A 25023-nucleotide genomic window follows, 5' to 3' on the forward strand; every position below is an offset into this window, starting at 1 on the left:
GTGTATTTTCGGCAAAATTGTAAAATAGTGAATTCCATCAAACACTGGCTACAGCTACTTCTTATCATAAAATTTTACAAATTCCCCACCAGTGAGCTCATTAGTGTAAATGATAGAGCCTGATCTCAGGTTTAAAGTCAGCACTTTTTCCTTAGCTACAAATAGCCTGTTTTCTTTCGTGACACGGTAATGGAGGACTTTACTCCAGAGAGCAGGGAAAATATTCCTCTCCATTCCTGCAGCGCAATCAAGTAGGGCTGGTAAAACCCAAGCAGACTGAGTGGGATTTCAGTGCTGTCAGTATCCTTCTGGAAGGCTTTTCTAAAAGAAGCAGAGCCTTTGTGGGGGAGAGAAGTGCACATTGCACCACAAACCTGTTCTGAGGGGCAGACATTAAAAGAAAGAAGGCTCTTTCTACAGAAAATAATGGGCTTTCCCTATTCTATCCTCAAAAATCTTTGTGACACACAAGCATTACATGATATACATGTTAGTATCCCAGGACAGCATCAGTGTTACGCAGCCCACACTGGTACCTCATGGGAGCTGGGAAACTGCAGAGTCCTGTTGGCAATGGCGGTGGGGGTCTCCTCCTTACTTTCCCAGAGCATCTGCAGAGGTAGTGGTAAGAAGAATGGAGCTGAGCTCTTAAAGACACTGGCCCCTACAGATAAAGATAAGGCTTAAAAATTTCAGTTGAAAATTATTACTTTAGACCACAGTGGTAGAGAGAGGGAAAAGGAATTGTAAAACCCTGAATAGCAACCAAGTTCTCCTGACTTAGAGGTGGAAACCATTAGCTTAGTAACTAGGGTAAAACTGTAAGTCAGCACATGAACACCATTCCATACTGCTTATTTATGTTTAGCAATCTCTTGCATTCAGCACAACACATAAAATAACTCTAATGAGCACAGTCAGGATCTAAAGCTGGACTGTTCAGAGGGGTTGCCATGTTTGGGGCAGCTCGTTGTGTCTGGTGTTCATCTACCGCTTTCTGAAATTGTAGTACAGCAAATTTCCATCTTCTGAACACCCTGGTATTTTAAAAAGTCATCTGTGGCTCTGAACAGGAGCTTCATCTGCCAGCACTCACTCAGGCAAAATCCTCTGGCTGGGGGCAGTGCTGGGCAGCCTGGCTGCTGTCCCTGCTGCAGCTCCTGGGGGAATGAGCGGGTGCTGGGAGTGCTGGGCCCCTGGCAGGAGCCAGGGGGTTCCAGCCTCTCTGCTCCATCCTCGGCAGCAGGCAAACTGTAAGGAAGTTTGTTTGAGTGTCATGAGCAGGAAAATACAATGGTTGCAGATTGGAAAGCCTTTTCTGGTGAAATGCAACAAAGTAAAAAAAAAATAGGTAGTAGATTTTTTACACATAGATTTTGTAAGTTTGGGTTAATAAAGGCTGTTTGTGCCATGAACTCAGCAAAGATTTCTGAAGAAAACCTTCTGTTCCTAGAGTCAAGTGCAATCTAGTTAAAACAAAACCAAACAAACCCAACCCTAAGAGGAAGTAAAGCACCTTAACTTGGGGAGGAGAGAACTGTAACTCATAGAAAACAAAATGTTTTTAATTCATTCAGTGGAGCAACATTGTTTAATTACAACTAAACTGTGAAACAAAGTGTCATTATTAATTTGGCTTGTGTCAAGCAGTGCATTCTCTCCTTTCAATTCTAGATTTCTGATTTAGCAGAGAGCTGGGTCTGCATTCCCCCTGCATGGGCAGGTCCTCCCCACCCCCACAAAAGCATCCTTTGGGGTGCTGATTACCTGAAAAGCTCCAGCAAAACCGATGAGTCTCAGAGTCCATTTTTTCTTTCATTTTCTTTCAACCTTGAATCTACCTTGCCATCTGTGGATTGTGAATTTTTATGTCATTTCTGGAACTGCACTGGCACTACAAGATAAGGAGAGAAAAAGAGTAAAGAGAACTGCTTCACATGAAGAACATAAGTTTAGATTTCAATTTTTTTCAGGTTCACAGAGCACAGGGAAATGCCTGTATGTCCGGGCCTGCTACAAGGCTCAGGAAAGTGGAGAAAGGATTTTTTTATTAACCAAGTATTGCAAGGACCCCCTCGATGGCAGCAATGTGGAGGCTGACTGGGATACGTAGGCAATTCTGCTCTTCCCCACGGGCCAAACCTGCTTGTTCTGGAAACTGCTGATGTACATGAGCTTCAGAGGAGATACAAATTGCATTTAATGTAATTGTGGCTACTCCCTGGGCCAAATTCTCATTTACACTGGAGTAATTTTTGCATATATATTAAATAGCAGAGAGGTGGAAAGAACTGCTGATGAATATGGGCACTTAGTTCTTCACATATACTGCCTCAATGTGTACATTTCATTCCCTAAAAAAAATTCCTAAGTTAAGCCTGTCACAAATAGCATAGTTTCTTACATATTCCTTCCTCTAACCATACCCACGAGCAGCTTGTCCATCAGTGCCACCAGCAGCTTGTGACAAACTGCTGTGTCAGTAATTACTTAAGGTCTGTATTACATTTGTGCTGCTGTTCACCAGAGGGGTTCAAACCTAGAAAGACAGGAATCATCATTTTTCTTTTGAAGCTGAGACCAAGCCTGAGTCACTGGGCTGGCCACTGACTGTCTCAGCAGATCAGCAGTGGCACCAAACGTATTGTATTTATTGAATATTACAGGGGGGGACAACAAGATCTAGGATGGTAGCAGCAGTGCTACAAAGGGAGCTAGACAGCACTGGATAAGGAATCGAGTCAGGTATTGGCCAGCCACCAGGATGAGCATATTTATAACAAAGATCATTTGAGGGTCAGAATCAGGATGTAAAAGGAATCTGCTTCATTTGCAGTCCCCTATATTTCAAGTGATCCACACTTCACCACTATCATCCAGCATATCTTTAGGTTACAAAAATGCTTATATATTTACCAGTATTTTAATTAAAATTATGTTTTTCTTCTTCCACTTGATGACTTTATAATTCCACTAGCTTTTAAAGTAAGCTGGAATTTCTTCATTTGGGTTACATAAAATATTTACCTGTGGAGAAGCCTGGCTGTGTTCAATGACTCTGTACTTAAGGGTCAGCAAAATTCTTAAAGGTTGGAGTGTATAAATTGTGTTGTATTACACTTGCACATTGCCTTTTTTTATCCACAAGAACTCCCCTCACTTGCCTAATCCCTTTTGTATACTAGGTTTTATTTACAAATTGGCAGTAAAATGCTGCAGTGTCTTTGACAGTTTGCAATTAATTGCACACAATCTGTTTAGGCTTCAAGATGCACCTTTCATAAATGATGATATATTTCAAAAGGCAGTCCAACTGGCTGCTTTGCATATTGCACATATTTTTCATATTTCTGAGACAGGACATATGCAAAATTATTTTATTGTGGCACAAACACAGGAAAGATTATTTGAAAGAAAGACCAGAGGCCAGAGGTTCTGTTTTCAGTTCTTGCACTCACCTGCTGCAGATGGTGGGTGAGCCATTTAATATTTCTCTGCCTTTCTTCTGCATCTGCACAAGGTTGTTTATTCTTCTAAGAGAAGGAATTCTGAGAATGAAACTCTAATTTGTTATTATTAATATATTCCAATGACTGGCTGCAGTTCTTGAGCATTGCTTTGAAGCCAGTCAAATACGTACTAAAGAAAAAGTTGAATTATAAGAAACAGCAATTCAGTCCATCTGATATGCCTGCATTGAAACGGTACTTGTGGGATGACGTCCTAGGAAAAAGAAACTGATAAAGGTGTGCTAAATGGATCCCAGAGTCCTGAAAAGCTTTCTACCTTTTCAGTCATCCATTGTGTACAGAGTGACGTGAGTCATGTGCCCCAAATCCCTAGAAGCAATTTTTACAATATAAAACATTAAAATATAACAGTAAATACCTTATATTGATATCATATCTATCACCATTCTTGCCATAGGTCCCTATCTACTTTCATTATTGTCTTCTTCCTCCTACCCTGCTTCGCTGTTTTGAATTATGGGCAACTCTTGGAAAAGCAACATTCACTTTCATTACCATATAATTCTATAATTGAATCAAACCACTTTGTTTCCCAAAAAAGCTATTCTTTATTTGTTGGCAGCCTGCTTGTTTGTGATCCTAGCATTGTCAGTCATATCAGGAAAGCCATCTTAGTCATAAAATAGGAAATGTACAGGAAGTATTATTGGTTCTGAACAGGGCTCTTCAGCAGTAATTATGTACAGCTTTTAGTAATTTTGAGATTCACACAAGCATCATTGATAAAAACCATTTGCAAGGACATGCAAAGGTGCCTGTATAGTATTTTTACAAGCAAATGAAAATAAGACATTTTGGTAGTAACATGGTAATTAGCCTTGAGGCTTGAAATGCAATGCTCATCAAGTGTGTAACATTTAATTACAAGATCACTGAGCATGAGTGAGGTCCTCTGAGCTTTTCATCCCTTCAGCAGAAAGATTCTCCCACTGAACTGACAACTTCAATCCTCTCCTCAGGTGTGGAGTGAATCCACTGCTGCCTCAGCAGACCAAATTGGTATTTAAGGGACTGATGTCTTTCAGGCCTGTACAGGTAAAGTACTTCATGGAGCTACTGGTGCTTGAGATACCTTCTTGAATCCACTCTGTGAGTATCTGAGAACTGTGGGCACCAGGTACCACCAGCCCATAATCAGAGGGAGCTGCAACTAAGGTAGGAGAGCTTAGTCTGGGCCATTTTGATAAACAAAATTTTACTGCACTTCAGGGGCTATGTAATGTGCAGTGTCTTCAGGCATGCATACAGAAATAGTCACTTCTGACCAGTTCAGAGCCCAGTGACTATTGTCCCCAGATTTTGAGGACTTGTGAGCCAGGCCTGTACTCCTGAACCAGAGTTCCCCATCCTCAGATAGAAACAGGACTGCAGGAAAGATGGGGCAAAAGAACAACCAGAAGATTGGATGACAAGTTTCTGGAAGCACTCAGAAGAACCAGAGAATGCTATGCAGAGGTGATGGCATCTGCTTACCCAAATTATACATATATTGTGTGCTTTTATTTTGGGGCTTATAGACTGTGATAAAAACAAGTTTTGGGTTCTGGTTGTATACATTGTTCCTCAAGTGAAACCCTCAGTGAATGCATTTGTGAGTGTTTTTCATGAGTAACTCTACCATCTCACTGACAAAGCCAGAAAAGGAGTTATGTGCAAACTGCAAAGAATCTCATCCAGGTAAATTCTACGGCAAACATTTACAGCTTACCAAGTTTTGCCTAGTCTGGAAATGAATGTTAAACTTTCATACGTGTTTTCTTAAAGTCATAAAGCTTGGACATACATATATAAGCACAAAATTTGGCTTTTTCTTAAAACAAGCATAGAAAGTTTCTATGAACATTTTTAGCCTCTAACTTTGATGAGCTGCATTTTAAAAGAAACAAACAAGCAAACTCAAACACCAACAAACAAGAAAGATAAAGAGGGAAAGAAACAAATATTATTTTGAAAGGGTAAACTACGTAAAACTCTAGCCTTGCTCAAAATTTTAAGGGCCTCCTCATTTTTATGTTTTGAATACTTGAAAATGACAAAATTGGCATGTCAGGAGGAAGGACAGTTTGCAAGAATTCGATTACAAGAGTTGATTGAAATTAATTGAATTAGCTTCTTGATTACAAGAATCAAATAGGAAATCAATTAGCCATTTCAAAATTCAGAATTACTGTCCTTTTCAGCCCATGTCTGAGAGTTAAAACATTATTCTGCAGCTCTGCTAGAGATAGGAGCTTCATTTTTAGTGTCTACCTAGTGTAGCACATGTATTTGTTAACTTACTCATTACAGGCAATGTTATGTGTGTTATCTGAGTTCTCTGGATGCTGGGAAATCAGAAGCCTGAGGAACTGGCTGTATGTGCCGTGCTGTATGTGGCAAAGGATATAACTCAGTCTGGGACAGCTGCTGCTGATGTTCTGAAAAAATCTGGTTGCCCAACACTGAATTGTTACCTTTCTATGCAAATAGTAGTCGCAACAACATGATCAGTCTTTGCTGTTTCATTATTACTGTTCTGTCCAATCAATAAATCCCCAGAGTCTCTCCATGTAATGGCCATTTTGCTCAGTTTCTCCAGTCGGAAGGTCTATTTAGCAGCAGGTTTTCAGCAGACCAAAATGTGGAATCAATAGCCTGAGAATAATCTGTGCACTTCTCCTTATGAAATATTTGTATTTTTCCATGTGAGTTCTAACTGACCAAATGACTTTTCCAATATGTAAGGGTTTAGTGCCTCATATGGAAATGCATCAACTACACAATTGCCAGCACACGTGACAGGATCTCTCAAGGTCACTAGTGAATTGACTGAACAGCTTCAATAAAGCTTTAGAGTCAAGTCATGCAGATATAGAACACTCACCTAAGTGGTTACAAATTGCCTGTGAGTGATTACAGTGTGTAGGTGAGCATAGCCTGGGGAGGACATGTACCTTTCCTCTCATGAGCTTGCTCCATGCACCTTACCCCCTTCTGTTACATGAGACAAAAATTGAAAACCTCTCTGCTCTATGGATACCTTATCTGGGGAAGAAATACTGATGCCAAACTGCCGAACTGTTTTTTTATTTGTTTTTTTACCTGTTGGCTTGGTTGCAGCCTGGTGCAGTACATGACCGCAGCCCCGTTCCTCAGTCTGTTCCTCGGGTGGAAATCAGGTGTTGGGGAACACCTCTGTATCACATCTGCATTCTGTTCTGTCCCCCAGGTATCTCTCTCTGGTTTTAACTCTACCACAGGACCATTTTTTCTTCTGAAAAGTTAATACAATTAAATTATTATTATTATTTGTAATAATAATGGTGATTTAAGAGGACTTAAAAGCTACTAACAATTAGTTTCTTATCTTGTCTCCTTTAATATAGTCCCAAGAATACAGTATCTCCACATGTCTTTTCTGATCTGGAATATGTCTGTTCTTATCCCAGCTTTCAAAGAAGCCCTCAGCAAAGGGTCTGAGGTTACATTTTCATTTTTAGCTTGGTTTCCTAAGGAGATGAGGGTCATGCCACTGCTGTCTGTCTGTCCTTATTTTTCTCTCATGTTGCCTTACAGGAACTTTTGAGCCTGTCAGTCAATCTCAACCAGAATTAAAAAAACGACAAATCATTGTAAGTTTTGAGAATAAATACATGCCTGTTAGACTTTATGGACATTTTTGGTAGGGGACCAGAAGTAAACAAATTAGAGCTCTTGCTGAGAAAAGGTGAGGAAAATGTAGCTGGTGTCATCTGCTTGGCAGCAATGAGAAAACCAAGACCAGCCACTCATCAGCACAAGGAGAAGTTGAGCAAACAAGGGCAGAAACATCTTCTTGGCTGGCAAGGGTACAACACTGAGACCCAGCTGCTTCCATGAGGGGGAGGCTCCCAGGAGCACAGGGCCAGCCTGTCTCACCCTCACAAGCACATCTCGAGTTCTGCTTTTCACAGCTGTAGTTACAGTCCTGTCATCAAATTCTGCCTTCCCTGCCAAAACAGTCAGGATGTTTTACACATTATACATGGCAATGCCATTCCTATTCTAGGGAGATTATAATTTAGGGGTATAAATTATATTACTTCCTGAAACCTACTATCTATCTGAATTTTGAATTACAGAGTGGAATGTAAACTCTCTCCATCAAAACCATCCAGCTGTTCTCAGACAAGGCCTGATTCTTTTTTTAATGTTGTCAATGCAAAGTTCTCACAGAGTTTAATGATGCATGACCATACTTGGGTATACTTTGTATTTGGTTAGTAGCACTTGACAGAATAACGTAAGCACAGTTTTTTATATGTACTTCATATGTAGCAGCACTGTGTTTTTTGCAAAAGCAGTGAGACAAAGACTCCCAAAAATAATTAAAAAACAAAGAACTGAGGGTAGTAAAGAAAAAAAAATCACCATGAAAAAACCACAGAATCAATAGATTATGACAGCTACTCTGAGGCTTCTACTGCTATCATGTCAAGAGTTTATTATAAAATATATAAAAGAAATCATTACTGCAATATCAAAACATTCATAATAACAATATAAAACTCCACTCAATCTGTTCCTGCAGGGATCTGATCTAAAAATCCACAGACAAGAAAAAAAAAATTGCTGTGAAAATGGCAGTTAGCCAGTTCAATCAATCAGACAACCTAGTTCTGTAATGGTATGATAGTCTCTGCGTTTCAGTGCAGTAGATTACTTCAAAAGAATTGCTCAAGCAAACAATCTATAGCCAAATCAGACAAAATATGAAGCCTTTTAGAAAAGTTCCTAAGTGCTGCTCTCAGGTGCTCTATTTATGGCTCCATGCCTTTTTATATCTAGCATAACTTACCATTTAGGTATATCTTATAAACCTTGCCTTGTGTCTTCCTGCACAAAGACCAGTTCTTACCAATTTTAACATTCATGAGATTTCTTTACCTCAAAAGCAAGAGGCACTCCAGATGGCATGGGAAAACATACTTTCTATGGGAATGATGTTTTAAGGAAATAATGTTTCTGCATTAAAAGAAGTCTTTAAACAGAAGGTTTATTTTGTTTAAAAGTAATTCTGCACCTTTGATGCATAATTATGCATCGTACTTTCAAACCTAACATAATTCCTTTTTGAACCCACAGACAAATTGAGTTCATAATGGCATTATTTGAGGGGCGGGGAGGGATCACTCTCCATTTACTACTATAACAAGAAAAGGAAAGAAAGCTTTCTGGTCCAGTTCATCCAGGGTGATCTCCTTCATTCTTGTCTGGCACTTGAAACCCGAAGACTGACCTGTGATTTATAACCCCATTCAGCTCTTTGCAGTGTATTTTTGTATTTAAATATATTTGTAAAAGCTTCCTGTACTTGCGGACAAATCGTAAATATACACTAGTAACAGATATTTGTCTTTTCTTAAGCTTAAAATAAATAAAACTCATTATACTACCATTATAACTTGTAAAATTTATACCTTTTTTGTGTGGCTTTCCTCTTGAATGTGTGAATAACAAATGGCCCTTCAGAATCTCAGAAAATGCAGAGCTGACTGTAGACCAAAACAAGAAAGTGTAAAAGGTGAGGGGTGTACACAGGAACAATTGGGTTAAACCAGGATGCTTTCATTTGGACAGACTTGTGTGAGCTCTACACCCTGATTTTCATCTGGGAAAAGATCCATGAGAAAAGTATCCAGATCCCCCAAAATGAGATCCTTGTAGATGAGGAACATCATATCAGAATATCATGAGCAAAAGTGTAGGTCTACCTTGTATATTGAAAAGCCATGCACTTGGCTTTTCTTCTGCTACAGGCAGACTGTCTGAAATCACCCTCCAGCCTTTTAGCTGATAATCTACTTCCTGACAGCAACTAGCAAAAGACTAACATTGCACTTGGCTCTGCAGTAAACTCAAAACAGCCCACAGGCATGGTGCAGGGTCAGCCTGCTGCTAGGCTGCTTGTTTATTTTTGTTGACATTTTCCTTTGTTTAGAATCTGTTCCTTGTTATTCAGGATGTACAGCCCTGCACATTTCCTATCTGTTTAACTTTCTTTTGATAAAAGCGGGTATTTTCCCATGTCAATAAGTGTTCTGGTGTGAAGCTGTGAGCTGGCCTCTCAGAGAACCACCTCCTGCCGAGTATCTCACTTCTGCATTGAGTTTTCTTTGTTAATCGTGTGCAAAATAAGATGGCTTTCTGTCTAGCAAAAACCCATCATTAATTTTTCATATGAGCACTAAAGTCTTGAAAAGAATCCTTGAGTGGCTTCAAAGAAAACAGAATAACAAAACCAAAGAGCTACATTTTCCTTTTCCCCATCTTAGTTATTTGATACTTTAAGAAAACTTTTTAATGCAGAACTACAGTTCTCAGCTTCACGGTGACAACTTCTTTCTGAAAACTACATTTGACCTTCAACTTTGTCCTTCATTAACAGGATTACACCTAAACACTCTTATTTTACTGCAAATGAGACAGATGCAATGTGTATTCTGTTCGGCCTCAGCATTAGGATTATCCCAAGAGTGGCATTTACGTTCTTGTAGTTCTTTGGTATAAATAAATATCGAAGTAGGAAGACCAATCTGTACTCCATGAGGAATAATAAACTAAAATAATATGGCACTGATTCTGTTTGTGATGTCTAAATGTGTTTTTATGATTGTAAATGTTTATGGCTTTCTCACATAGCCACCATGAATTCCAGGCAATTAAAAAGGACATAAGTTCTGAAGCATTTTCAAAAGAGCTTTGCTTTCCAAATGGTGTGTTTTAAAAGTAGAATATTTTTTTTGACAAGCTACTGCAAAGTCAACATTCACACATTTCTCCTGCTCCAAATGTCTTCCCCTCTTTTTCCACCTGATATAACTAATTAGAATATTTATGTAAGTTGAGAAGAAAGGGAAGGAAAGATTTCTTCTATGTTTGCACATATATTACACGCATTTCTAGCTTAAGATCTGGCCTGTGGGGTCCAGATTTCAAAGCAGTTTAGGCAGAGTATTTAGCAGGTCTTGCATCAGGTGTATCAACCTACCTCTAGGATGTGGCTGCTGTTTTTCCCTGTTGAACAAGTCCAGCATCACGGTGTGCGTGAGTGAGAACTGTTCTGTCCTTGCTGCACACTGCCCAATGGTCATCCCTGAGGGGCACTGATCTTTCAGTCCTGGAGGTAGAGAACTTGATTTAATTCCATAAACAAGTAATCATGCCCTAACCTACCTTGAACTGGATGGTCTGTGTGACCTCATGAGTTACTGAACAAAGAAGTAAAAATATGAGCAGTGAAGAAGCAGTACTTCTGATCAAACTGTTAAACATTGTTGGCTTCCTTTGGTTAGTTAGATCCATTCAAATGTAAAGGTCTGAGAATAAAAAATAATAATCTGTAAAAATGGTCGAAGTATGAACTAAGTCCAGTTTCAAATGTTTATATTCAAGAAATACTTTGGAAGACTAGTGAAAACTAGATTTGGTAGGCAAATCAAACAGGTACATTTTTAAAAGGTAAAAATGCATTTTTCCTCCCTCACGTTAAATTGTCCTTAACCACATGAGTTTATACATGAGAAAAAGCCAATAAATGGAATACAAAGGGTGATAAATCTTGATATTTTACTTTCTCCAGTAATTTTTTGAGGATATTATGATTCCTTGATTACAAGTAAACTATACCCTGCTCTACAAAGTCTACTACAGCAGTCAGTGGAACAACTCATGCCTCATGTTAACAGCATAAAAACAGCATTAAAAAAAAATTGAAATTTGGCCAGATTCAGCATGAAAGAAGAGTTTATTAAAGGGTATAGCTACAGCAGTCACTGTTCTATTCATAATACACCTGAAAAAACACTTGAAATATCTGTGAGGTCTGGGGACATGGCATCATAGTTCCAGCAAGTCCATGGCACACCCTTTGACGCACAATTGGTGCAGGCAAGCATAGATAGAAAATCTGGCTCAACAGTCTACAATTCTGAAATTTTCAGAGTCCACAAATAGCTGTATTTGATGTGAAAGTCACTAGGGATTTCTGCCACTTCGGTCATAAGACATTACCTCTTCAGCACTGTTCACTGCATCTTTGCCTCACCAACCTATTACCTAGTCATAAAGACCTAGTAGTCTTTATGACTACTACTAGGTATGTAGTCATAAAGAGAGCTATTACACCATTGTGCTTAATTGCATAATGCCAGCTGTGTTAATAGAAATGTATCATCATGTCATTATCAAAAATTTATATTGTTGTGGTAGCAAGCTGACAAAAGTCTGTGAATGAGCAGGAATTGACACAAGTTTCCTGTGTTTCCAGAGGAAAATTGTAAATCCTGCCCAGGACTCTTGTTTAGCAATGAGACCCCTTCTGGAGATAAACCAGGCTCTCTTGTGATAACCTCTGCTAGTAGCAGGGCAAAGAGGGAAAACGCTGATGAGCCAAAAGTGTTTCCGAAGGCAAGGAGTAGCAATCCTTCCCCTCCAAGGAGGTTAAGAGGCAGCTGAAAAAACAAAACAAAACCAAAAGCAGAATAGGGGAAGTCCAGCTCATCATTTAAAAATTATAGCCCAATCTTTACATGCTTATTCAAACCACATTATAAGCCTATCAAAATTATGCCATTAATGAACACACCAGCTGGCTATTGGGTACCAACCTGCAGCAGCAGAGCCAGTGCTGTCCTAGAGGAGCAAAGCTCTTCCCCTTGCCCAGGCAGAAAGTCTCTTGCTTGCCTGTTAGAGCAGGAAATGTCTTGAAATGTGAACAATGCAAGAGATCTGAGGGCAGACAGCACAGATAATGAAAAGAAGAAAGAACTATTACCTGGAAATGATTGTTGCTTTGTTACTTTTTCTTAATTTCCTCAGTAACTGGTAGAAACTATTCTTAAGAGAATGTTTAGGAAATAACACCCATAACACCATTTCTCTGCCTCTGTCTTAGCCATTGTTTCTGTCTTTTTATTCCTGATGACAGGTGAGTTTCAATTGTAGTCCTTTTTATGAATACTCAGTGTATAAATTATGTAGATTAAAGTCTCTAATTTCAGAGTACATTTCAAAGATTCTCCTCACCTTGAGATGTGTAACAGTAGCATAACATTTTTATTTAGTTATTCAAAGGCTTTATGATTATTTTTTTTTTAAAACAATGGCCAGAAAATCCCAGCATTCACTGATGAAAGCAGAAGCTAGAAGAATAAAATAACAAGGTTTAATCTTCAGTTAATTTATCAAAATCAGGTAAATAATACTTCTATTCAATCTGTAACATCTAATTTGAAAGGAAAGTTGGATTTTTGTAGTTTTTAATTGAATATGGTTCAAAACAAACTGACCAGGAGGCAGACCTTCAGCTGCTGCAAAGCCTGCACAGCAAAAGCAATGTACATCAGCTGTACAAAAACTTTACAGGAACTGAAGCATTATCAAGGATCTCATTCTGGAAGAAACACTTTATTGATTCATACTGGAAGTGAGGATGTTGCATGGGGGAGGACAAAGTTTCTTCTGTTTGGACTTCTAGGTTCAGTGCTCAAGACTGAGATACAACTTCCTGTATTGCCATTTTCATTTTTGGTCTTCCCTGGCTGTTTAGTACTGAATTCATTGGCAAGTTTCTCTGTAATACAATGAAGAAAGCTTCCCTTATTCCACAAAAAGTTTTTGGATTTCAGATAAACTTCTTCCCATGTTGGCATGGAAGAGATCTCTCAAAACCTTTAACTCTACACAAGGTAGCAAATATTTCCCCAGTACACAGACCAGCTTTCAACGGATACTTAATTTGTGTAAAATGAACCAGCTTTATCAGGAGCAATTGAACAAGGCTCTGTAGTGGTCTGTTGTTTGGAGGCTCGGGCAACTTAATAGGGATGCAAAAGTTATATATTTTTGTGTCTGCTTAAATCAGACGAGACATCTGAATAGCAATTTCCTTCATTTCTTGCATGAGTTACTGACCACACTGGTGCAGGTAAAGGCCTTGCTCAGTTTCAACCTTGTATAAATCAGTGTTTTGGCTACTACACACTGGCTTTGGCTTTGAAATTTAGTGTTATCCAATGACATGCCATTTATTGCAACATTCCCAGTTAACCTGATTTGCATGTTTTGAAAATAAGCCAAAAGATGTTAAGATGGCACCAAAATGAATGTGAAATTATCTTGAAAATCACACATACCTTTCAATTTGTGTTGCATGAAAATTAAACAGCTGGAGGTCAGATGCAGTCTTATAGCTATTAGATCTGGATTGCTGTGTCTCAAGCCTTTTCACAAGAACCTGACAAATCTCTCTCATTAACAACAAATGACAGTCTTGCCAGTGCTACAATGCATGTTACATTTAATCAATTTCCTATTTGTATTCATTATGTACATCTCCTATTTTGAGTCATGAAAAATTGAAAAGTAATTACCACATGGAAGAGCATCATGGATAACAAATGAGATAAGATGAGAAAAAGTACCATTAATTGGTCAGTTGTACTTGTCAGTACATTTAAAGTAATTAAGCCAAAGAATGATATAAGACAATTGTATTCCTTTGAAGTAAAACAGAGTATCAGGATAACCACTGGTACGGTACCTTGTTATGACAAAAATTCAATCATCTAAACATGTACAGTGTTAAGACAAGCTTTAAAGAGCTGTTTAACTATAGCTTTTATTTAAAGAAGTCAACGTAGCTTCCCTGAGTGAAATGTAATTACAATGTCTGGTAGCATGACCACACTATAAATTAGTCTGTCAGCATCTTCTCCATTATAGGCCCCACTGCCAGGGGCTGCTAACTCATCTCTTTTACATTTTCAAAGCCATGAAGAGGTTAAAACGATTATTAATTCCAATTGCTTTCTTGTCCTAAAAAAGGAAGTTAAACTGTTTTTAATAAAGAGATTATAAGGATGCTGATAAATTTTTATTATTTCATTTTCAAAACCTGCTAGTTTAAAAGCTTTTTATAAAATATATTAGTCCACATTATTCCCCTTACATAAACACAGAACAACAAAAAGCTATATTAAGAAAAAATAACTGGCTAATTTAATATTGAAAAAGAACATTGAGTAACATACATATGCACAGCCAACACAGCAGTCCTGGGAAGTCTTACATTGCTCAAAATTGCTCCCAAATTCCACACGAACGGGCCTGGCTCAAAAGTGCAAAGAGTGACCACTGAAAATTTGCTGGCCCTAACCCTCACATGGAACCCTACCCACAGCACCACCAACAATTTTGGGCTACAGCTTTGCTTTAGTACCAAAAACCTTCCCTTTTTTCCTTATTTTCTGTCTGTATTCAGAAGTCGAAATATTGGTATTTTGAGTAATTTAACTGATGCTAGAATTGGTTTAAAAGAATTGTTTTTTTCTCCACTTGCAGTCAAAACTTTCACATTTTGTTATCAAATCCATAAATTTTTACCAGTATTGCTCACAAACCCCCCCCTGAAAAGTGAGATAGATTCATGCCACTGAGAAGCACCCTCTTCAAGTTTCTTGGGCAGCTATCAAGAACACAGCACTTTCTTTAGAAGCAACTAGAAAGATTGTGTGGAGACAAACACTTGAGAAGCATATCCTATAAGAAAAAAAGAAGTCTCTTCTCTTCTGAGCATTGCATCTAATACTCTTTTATATCCTTAAGAGCTATAAAAGAAATTGTTGATTATACACTATGGCAGTGTGGTCCTAATCAGTCATCATAACAGCAAATATCTAATTTTCAAGTGTGGGTTCATTAACTGGCCAGAAAGATCCCAGCTCATTCAGACTATTCAAACCATGCTTTAAAGTGATGTGGCTATGGGCTGCCTGTGCTACCTGGGGACTTCTCCAATTATAGCTTTGCACATGGGCCTCCTTGTTATTTTCCCCAAGTCTGCTCTTGTAAGACACTGTGTGCATGCAAGGTCACAACAACAGCTACGTGTTTCTTTTGAACGCTTCTGTGAGCAAACTTGTTTGGAAACTCCCAGGTCCTTGAAAGTTAAACCATGCCAGCAACTCAAGCAGCCAGCCAGTTCTTCAAAGGAATCTCCCAGGCTTGGCATCACTTGTGTCCTTTGTCCAAGGACAGAACATTTGGAGCAGCCAGCATAACTCAGCAGCCAAACCAGGTCGTGTTGCCTGGACTCCTTTCTGGCACCTCTGCCACCTACTTCCATGCCAAGGCTTATCTGCTCCCTGCATGAGGCTTTCCAAAAACAAACTCCTTTCTGGTCTTTGCTCAAAGAGCCACTCACTCCTAAGCCTTTGCTGACCACTGGAACACAAATAAGGCAGCAGAAGTGAGATTCAGACCCCCTCTACTGAAGAGAGGTAACATCTCCTGCCACTTGACACCAGTGTGCAGATTTAGCACTATCCTGTGTTTTCTGCGATGTTTTTTTATCTTTCATAAATATTAATATCTGTATTTTATTTGTGGTTTTGGTTAATTTGTAAAATTTGAGGTGAAGTTATTTGACATTTTCCTTCCTTAGGCTCTCTGGAAGGCATCTGTGCCATTCTTCTTGTGTGAGCATCAACAAATCCATTCCCTGAGAGACAACTAATTAGTCACACGGAGGCTTAAGTCTCATTCCTAAGAAAGGACTTAATGTCATGGTGGCAAATCCTGTCACCTTTGCCTGACCAACTTGAAAGGAGAAAGACTTGTTACTGTGCAGTACAACCCGTTCATCTGACAGGGAAAACGATACTGATTTATCTAGGGTGAAATATGTAATAATTTAAAAAAATTCAAAGAGAAATTGTCTCCAAGCAGTGCTAATATTTCCATACTCTCTTCCAGTGCCACAAATGAATCAGTGTATCAGTAACTAAGTGATGGGCAGTTATTTAATGAGTTAATCTCATTAGGATATTTGAACTCTCAGAAGAGGCTCAACCCATTAGCTATGTGAGAGCTTTGAAATGAGCTTTTCAAAAGGATTGTAAGAATAGATTAAAAAGCAGTTAATACAATGTGGACTTTACCAGACTGTCAGGCAGGAGGAGGAGCAAGAGGTCACTGCTGGTGAGCTTCTACGCAAGCCCTGCAGCCACAGTAGCTAACAGGGCCCCAGTCACTTGTAGAACCCATTAAGTAACATCACTTACAGTCTAGACACCCATTGTTTCTAAGGTTGGCTTTGCTATTCCATGAAGTTCCACCTTGCTTCCCAATTTTGAATCCTGTAGCTTTTACCCGATCTGGATACTAAAGAATTGACTAATCTTATTTTGTATATCGGACTAAAAAAAAACCCCATAATACTATTTTTAAGTTAAAGTTACCCAACCTTACATTCTCAGTAGTGATGGTATCCCATCTAAACCCTATTTTAACTTGAATTTAATTAACATAAATGCAGGCCGTTATTAAATAAATTATGAAGAACTGAGTATCCTCTAAAATAACATCGTATCATAACTTGATTCCAGTAGATTGCCGTATCTTATACAATCTTATCTCTGGAGCTTACCTTTTATTACTGGCTTCTTCTCTTTATATTTACTTATATTAGCTTCAGTAGAACTACTCACATCAATAAAGTAAACAGTATTTGACCCTATAACACTAAATAGAAGACATTAATAGAGAATATCTTCAAGCAATAATTAAAACTCAGGGCAGAATAATTTTCTCCATTGTCATAAATCACAGTGAAATGTGGATACCTAATGTCTGATTAGTCAGATCTGGTCTACAAAAGCAGTGTAGAAATGTCCACCACCTAATTGCTAATGCTAATTGCACTTAGACTGTGGTTTTAAAAGCAGTGATATGAAAGGTTCACATTGTTTAGAGTATTGTAAAATGTAACCACTAAGTAATGCATTTTCAAGAGTTTGGGTAACATTATTAAAGTTCATTTCCATGCTGCAGCTGCAGGATTTGGAATTATGAAAGTGAAGAAGCCGTAAAATTGAAAAGGTCAGGAATGACATTCATCTATTCCAGCTGTCAGATCAAAGGAATGTTAACAAAACTAGTCTTTGGTAGAAAAGCTAATTGCCTCCTTGTATTTTGGCTGCCCCAATACTCGTACTCTACTATAGCTAATCTATAGTAAAGTCCACATAGGAACAGTGCATCATTTTTTTAATATGCCTTTTGTAAACAAGTGAACCTCATTTCCATAAATTAGGAAACTGTAATGATTCTATAACCAAAATCAGCCTACAAAGCAGCCAAATATTTCAAGCCAGTGTTCAAAGAAAGTGGTATATGAATGAAGTTTATATATTCCTGGAAGCAGAGTTCAGTTTTCAGAGTGCTGAGAGCACAGGGCAAATTTTAAATTTTACTCTAATGTGCTCCTGCAAGCAGCATTTTTAAAGTATCTCCTACCAAGGCAGGTTTTATTATAACAACATAGAGAAAAGTTTCTGACACAGACCTATTCTTTTATAGATGACCTGGATTTAATAATCTCACAGTGTGAAGGACCTTGTCTTCACCATTCCCACGAGGTGAGACTGTGCAAATGTAACACACCTAAACACAGATCATCAGTGGAGAGTGAGTGTAAACCCTTTGTTATTGAATGACAGTCCCCTGCCACGTGCAGAAAGAGCCCTCAGCAATGAGTGGTGAGAGACTTGTGCTTTTTATGATGCACCAAATCATGCCTTACACAGACAAGGACACTCCTCAGTAACTGAGGCCAAAGAAAGAGGCCCCAGCCCTGTAGAGTGGCACACATTCAAGGGAATCCAATGATTACACAATTTTATTGCAAGCTCCTCTGGACATTTTCTATTGCTCTTCCATTTTGTTTTCACCCTATATGCTGCGGATGTTCCCAGAGGTTTATACTTACAACATGAACAACCCCCCACAGCTGACAGTGTGAAGACTATTCCCACATACACCATCTCAATTCTTTATTTGTCCTCTACTGTGGAACACAGATGGGACAGAAAGAAAATAATCTCAAGTTTATCAACATAGTACTAGCTCATTACGTAGCTTTCGAGGTAAACTTTTAAAAATCTTTCTGTAATCTGATTTTTTCCTATGGAAAAGTATAAAAAAAGCTAGAGGGAATACTTACAATTCATTAAATATTCAGGTGTACAGTTGCAATCCTTTAATAAATGGAAGTGACCTTCAAAACAGACATCCCAAAGATTAAGAGAACTTCTCAAAAGATGGCATTTGTCCCTAATCAATGACTTGAAGAACTTACTCTTCCTAGAAATGAATACAAAAAAGACCTTTCAGCATTATACTACTTCAAAAGCAAATCATTCACAAAACTCACATAAAAGAACATTAATGAGCTAACAAAGCAACAGAACAAAACATCAAAAAAGCACATTGAAATCCTCTTATGCCTATCAGTATCTACGTCCATGCTGGGAGTGCTGGAAAGCCATCCACACATCCACCTGCTGTTCCCAGGGCCTGGGTGATGCTATCAGTGTTAACTGCATTTCTTTTATTGTGTTTTTGTACATGAAAACACATATAACATTTTACAGATGGGTTTCCTTTTCCATAGTCACACCGGTATCTTAGCTCTAACTGGGTCACTGCATTGGAACAGATGCAATCTCAGCAGAATACTGTGAGAAATCTGGGCTACATTAATGATCCAATTACAGCAGAAATCTCTAGAAAACCCAGATTTATTAAAAACCAGGAGATAATTACAATGTACTTCTAGGGATGACCAGATGGACAAATCAGTTTCAAACTCTTTAAGGGGGCTGGAGCTGAATGAGAGGTGACTATGCCAATGCCCACGTAATTGGAGAAATTCCCAATCTGGGGATATGATGAAAAAGCTGGAGTCTCACTACAGACACCTGGGGGAACTGGATCTAAATGTGTCCTATTGCAGGAAGGAGCATGGATTATGCACTGCTGTGAGAACAGGGTGACAGAGGAAAAGGTGTCCAGGAGAGAAGGACAGAGCAGGAATCAGGAACCCCCCGGCAGCTTATTATCAAAGGAGAGTATTTACACAAATGAGCTCCTTATGATTTAATATCGGGTCCTCTTGAAAAGCTACATTTAATATCAGGTCCTCTTGAAAAGCTACATTTTCTCTCCTGAATAGAAAATAAAAGCCATCTCCCAAGTAGCAATCTGGTCCCATGCTTAAGCAAACCCAACTCTCTATCACAGATTTACACCCAGAAAAAGAGAATGAAAAACATTTGAGAAATCTGAGCATAAACAGCTGCTTTTATTACTCCAAAGGCAGGTAAAATCTCACAGCATCCTCTGTGAACTTGATAACACATTTCATCAGAGGGACCTGCCCCTGCCTCTAATAAAACTGCATCTGTGAGTAGTCTCATCAAGGTAATTTGGATCTACGAGGATGTCTAACATTAAACATTTAGTTAATAAAGAACTTTGCCAAGACAAGGTCTTTTTTTTTTTTTCAGCTAAATATTTTACCTGAAAAGATATCTTAGACAGTAGATTTCTCATTTATACAACTTCCTGCCAGCTCCAAGCTTGTAAATATTTACATTTCAGCTACTCTGATAGTTAAAGTGACCTTTCTGTTGTACACTTTACACCAGTTCTGTATTTTACTTTCAGCGTTAACATTCTTTCTGGTCCATCTTATATTAACAAGCAGTATTTAAATATATGCACATTTCATATTTTAGCTGATGTTTTAAGAATATTTTTTAAGGTCACCCTGTTTGATCCATCTCACAAGCATAGTGAATTTATGCATCATGTATCCTATCTCTACTTGCTTTTTCTACCTACATCTATCTTCTCTGATTGCATTTGAATAGGGATATTTTCTATTTTAAATAACAGATTTATGCCTTAGCTGTCAGTCTGTCTTTATTTGAAAATTTAATTTTGTTTCTAGAAGTCTAGATTAATTTATTAGATTTAACTGTCTCTTGTGCATTGCAGCAATAGCAAAAGAGTATTTTCCCCCGTGGATAGAGTATACAAACAAAATGCACTCGACTTAAAACCAAAGAACATTATTACTCAGACCAATGCAACACAGTCAGTCCAGGTTACAAAACTCGGTGTTCTAATTTTTAATAATGGTGGTGAGTAGTGGGAATTGACTAATAAATATGACAACTCACAAACCCAGGAGCCTCCAAAACCTGTGGAATGGTTAGCAGAGAAGACATATTCCCCCACAATGTCCCCTTACAGTTCTGTTGGCAAATATCCCTTCACGATGCAGGACCACATGAACACACAACTTGATCCCTGATATGCATGGATTTATTTTAGTGAGGCAGAAAACAAGAATCTGCACCACTGTTTCTAGTTATTCAGACTTCTTTATTGATCCAGTGTGGTATTTCACATCGTCAGTGTGACATGTTCTTTAGCATCTCTCGGCAGTATGAAATTCATAATATTATTTCTCAAGCCTCAGAATTCCTGGGCTTTCCTAAAAGTATAATTGACTCATTGCAGTTTGTGCCTATGGTTTTTCCAGTGTCCATAACAGCTAAAATCTCAGGGAGGACTGGTGCTGGGGTGGTGATGGTGTTTGGGGTAGGTTAATATTTTCTGATGTACTGGCATATTTTGTCACTTTGTCCATTTTTCATTTCTGGAAGTACCTAGGCTTCTGACCAGTTCCATTATTTACTCTTCATATTGTGACAACCATGTAGACCAGTCCAGAATCTGTTATGAATCAACCTCTACACCTCTTATCAAGAATAAAAAACCCTACAGCTTGTGATTCTGCCCTCTTTTGAGGGCATTCCTTTTGAAAGGAATTAAAGTATTCCTGTATCAATAAATTTCATAGTCAGGGATCAGCAAGAATATAATAATACCAAGAACAGAGAAAGTAAAAAGCTGAAGTATCCTTCAGCTTTGTGCTAAAGGATGTCATGTGCATCATGACAGTGGCAAACTGTGTCCTGATTTGCTTTGTTAAATGCTGAACATCAGGAGCACAAGCAGAAATGCCTTACACAAGGAAAACAAATGCACATGCATGATGATTTTTATTCTCACAAAATATCAGTTAAAAGTTGCATGGAACATGCAACTACAAGGCCCTCTACTCACCCATTCAGGTTTTATGGGTTTAATGTAAGCAATGATGAAGAACAGCATGGCCACCAGTAACAAAAGGCGGCACTAAGAGAAGGAGAACACAGCAAAACTGAACTGGTTCAGCAGCATCCAGTCTGTGCCACTGTATGCACAAAGTGCTATGAAATCCAAGCAATCACGGCAGTCAGTCTTGACATCAGTTCCACAAAAATTAAGTGGAAATACTGCAAAGCACAATCTCTGCACACACCACAGAAGCAGAGTCTTCTGAAGGTTCTTTTAAAATCTCATCAGCTCAGAAACACTCTAAGATATGGATTTTGGACACAACCATGAATACGAAGCTGCTGCTGTCATATCCAGGTAAGTAAAACACAAACTGTGTAACAGAAGTTCTGGCACTGTATAAGCACACTAGTGGAGGCAGTGAAGAGGCAACCATCCAGAAGGGGGGACTCATACTTCCCTTACCTTACTTGTGATTGCAGGTTCCCCTACTAAGGGGCATAAGTAAGCCCATTCCAGCCTATCCTTTCTGCTTGATAGCAAAACTTATCAAGTATGTGTTAATTTAAAACCTATGCTAATGACCATTTAAGGGATCATACAAGACAGAAAATAAAAGGGTAGGACCTGCAAGGAAGTAAAATGTGCATTACACACTTAAAAGTTTCTTCCTCTTCCTTAAGAAGTAGAATATATTATCATAACAATTACTTTGTTACAGAAGGGACTTTCAAATAACAAATCAGTTGTACAAACCACTGCAGCAATAGAGCTGAAAAGACTGCTCCTCCCCCAAAGTAGTGTCACTTTAATTTAACAAGTAATTAATGAATACATAAACCCCGGACAGAACTTTAATCTATCCCACTGCCAAATAATTAATCATTCATTCCACATCTAATCCTGTTCTGATAAATGTAATTAATATTTCACTATGGCACTGCAGAATAGAACAGTACCTTGGAGCAGAGAAAGGCAGCCTTCCATTTCTCCCTCATTTTAACACTGAAGTGATAGGTGCTGTCTGCCATGGACAGGTAATCCAGAATATGGTCTTCTGCAGTTGTAAATTAGGGTTTATGCATGGCATGTATTGTGATTGTGACAAGGCTGTTCTTCCCCTGACCTATTATTAAAAGAAAACAAAACAACCCAGCAGCTATGAAAAATGAGTCACCTGAGCTTGGTCAACCATTTTTCTGATCTGACAGCATTTGGGAAACCAGAGCTTGAACTAATGTCTTGGTCTACACAACATCACTGAACATATGCCAGGATTCTGGATAGAGAACAAAGCACCTGCAGACTGTCTGCTTCTGTCCACAGAGAGCCATGCTGTGAGTAAAAACAACTGGATGAAGATTTAAGTTCTAATTTTACTGCAGGCAAACACTGACATCTTTTTTGAAAACTTGGTGCATAATCTAGAAATGTGCTGATGTGTACACAATTAAATTGCAGGAAGTCCTACGTTGTTTTTTTCTGGGGTGACACATCTCAAAAACCCACATATTTCAGCCTAGAGTTTTGTGAGGAAGATTCTATAACAAACAAATTGCCTTGGGATCCTGCTGCCCAATTACTCAGAAACAGAGAGACATCCTTTCAGAGTTGTCTCATTGCTCAGCATTTTCCTCTATGGCCCCAAATTCTTCTCTCTAAACAAATTCTAATTTTAATATTATATTTTAGTCTCATTCAAATGCAGCAAAAACCCTCTTAATAATTACCTTGACCAGTATTTACAGTCCTTACAAGAAATCCAGCTTGTGGCACAAAACTCTCCCTGAGTGACATCCTGATGCTCAGACAAAGGCAGCTGTAGTTCCTTCCCTCCCTAAGATCCTATATTATACTACTATCTCAGCTATCACTAATCCAATGCTCATGTCCCAAATCAGTAAGGAGACAACTTTCAGATGGTGGTCTCTGGTGGAGTAAGACTAAATAGAGCCACATGGAACCAGGTAGTTTTTACTTTGGGACTTATCAAGGGCTATTTTACACACAAACTAATTTTCATAGTTCATAGTTTCATTAGGTGAAATTGATTTCAAAATTCCTTGTTTTCCACTATCTCCAAATACTCTAAAAAACTTCTTGCTACTTGAACAGAATCCAAAAGTGAACCTGGGTCATACACCCTTATTAGAACACTTTTCAACACTAAAGTAAGACTTAAGTACCTAGTAAGTGCTAGTTCTAGGTTCATCAGAAACAATTGACCTGATTAGGAACAAGGGATCATTGAGGCAAATATCCTGATTCTGACAGCAGCCAGCACCAGAGGCTTCAAGGAATACTACTGCCTCACAATAAAACCTAAACAATAGAAGGTTATATTTATTGTGTTTCTTGAGTCAGTTCTTTTTGCACAGGACACAACAGATTATTCTGCTTGCCACAGTGGATGATATTTATACCCTTGTACCAATAGACACATGGACTTGTTGGCCAGCTGCTGCACTGTCACCTCATTTCTGAGTCCCATGAGGAAACCTGTTCCATATTCATGAGCAATGCATTAATTTCTAAGATCCTGGAAACCCTCACTGAAGCTACATGTTATAATCCAACTGATTTTTTATCACTTAGGATCAACTAAGCCTTAATTCACTGTAGAAAAAGTGTCCAGTGATGTTTCATACACATACACTCATGATATCATCACATTTTTGCTATCACATATGGATTTTATTTCAACCCATTTATTCTAATTATTTAAAATGTGCCAAGATTATTGATAAATGTGAATATACCATTCTACTTTAGATTTGATGAGATTTCATTATGAAGAGGAGCTTTCTTTCAGGAAAAAGTATATTTCTGCTTTATAAGAAATTAATATTAAACTGAAATCAGCTAGGGTTAGGCCCATTCATGCTAATATGACCTTCAATTAGTGAAGTGCACATCTCAAGATCCAGCTATTTTATCAGACACACTATATAAGATGAGGAAGTGTTGTTATCCTCAAAAAAATTCTACTCTAAGGTGACCTTCTATATAGCCAGGCTCATTAGGAAAAAAAAAAAAAAAAAATGTGTGACTTCTTCCCGGTCTCTCTTCCAGGAAACCTGGAAACCTCATATTACAAATAATTACTTAACCCATGGAATCATGCATCACAGCAGCATAGACAGTTAGCACATTAATTCTGTGCAATACCCCCAAAACACAGGTTTACATGGTTTCATTTTACTTAGCAGCAACAGCTATTGGCTTTTACTTAGAAACCACTACAACTTCACTTGGGTCCAGATTATGAAATACTAAATACACTGGCATCCCTAAATCAGCAAGAAATACCTCAGAGGTCTCGCTTATTTTCAGCCACATATTCATTGCCCAATATTTTTGCCACTGAGGTGTTCAAACAGCACCAGAGTTCTTCTGCAAGTCTGGCTAACTTCAGTGCTTACTCCACTGAATCATGAGACTTCTTTTATTCTCATCCAGAAATATAGCACCTTTGATATGGCAGAGAAAGAGACCTGTATTA

The 25023-nt window shown here is 38.4% G+C and overlaps 1 long non-coding RNA gene across 2 annotated transcripts in view; it reads right to left on the minus strand.

Annotated features, from left to right (window-relative positions):
- The window catches only part of LOC139802069 (uncharacterized), a 35724-nt gene that overhangs the window by 2243 nt on the left and 8458 nt on the right, over positions 1–25023 (minus strand). For both annotated transcript variants that reach the window (XR_011728474.1, XR_011728473.1), the window contains 4 exons: positions 18553–18692; positions 12158–12278; positions 10540–10668; positions 537–6783 (listed from right to left, as the gene is read on the minus strand). This is a non-coding gene — a long non-coding RNA (uncharacterized lncRNA). The remainder of the gene's footprint in view (positions 1–536; positions 6784–10539; positions 10669–12157; positions 12279–18552; positions 18693–25023) is intronic.

Source organism: Heliangelus exortis, chromosome 13, assembly GCF_036169615.1.
Source record: "Heliangelus exortis chromosome 13, bHelExo1.hap1, whole genome shotgun sequence".
In the NCBI taxonomy this organism is placed as follows: domain Eukaryota; kingdom Metazoa; phylum Chordata; class Aves; order Apodiformes; family Trochilidae; genus Heliangelus; species Heliangelus exortis.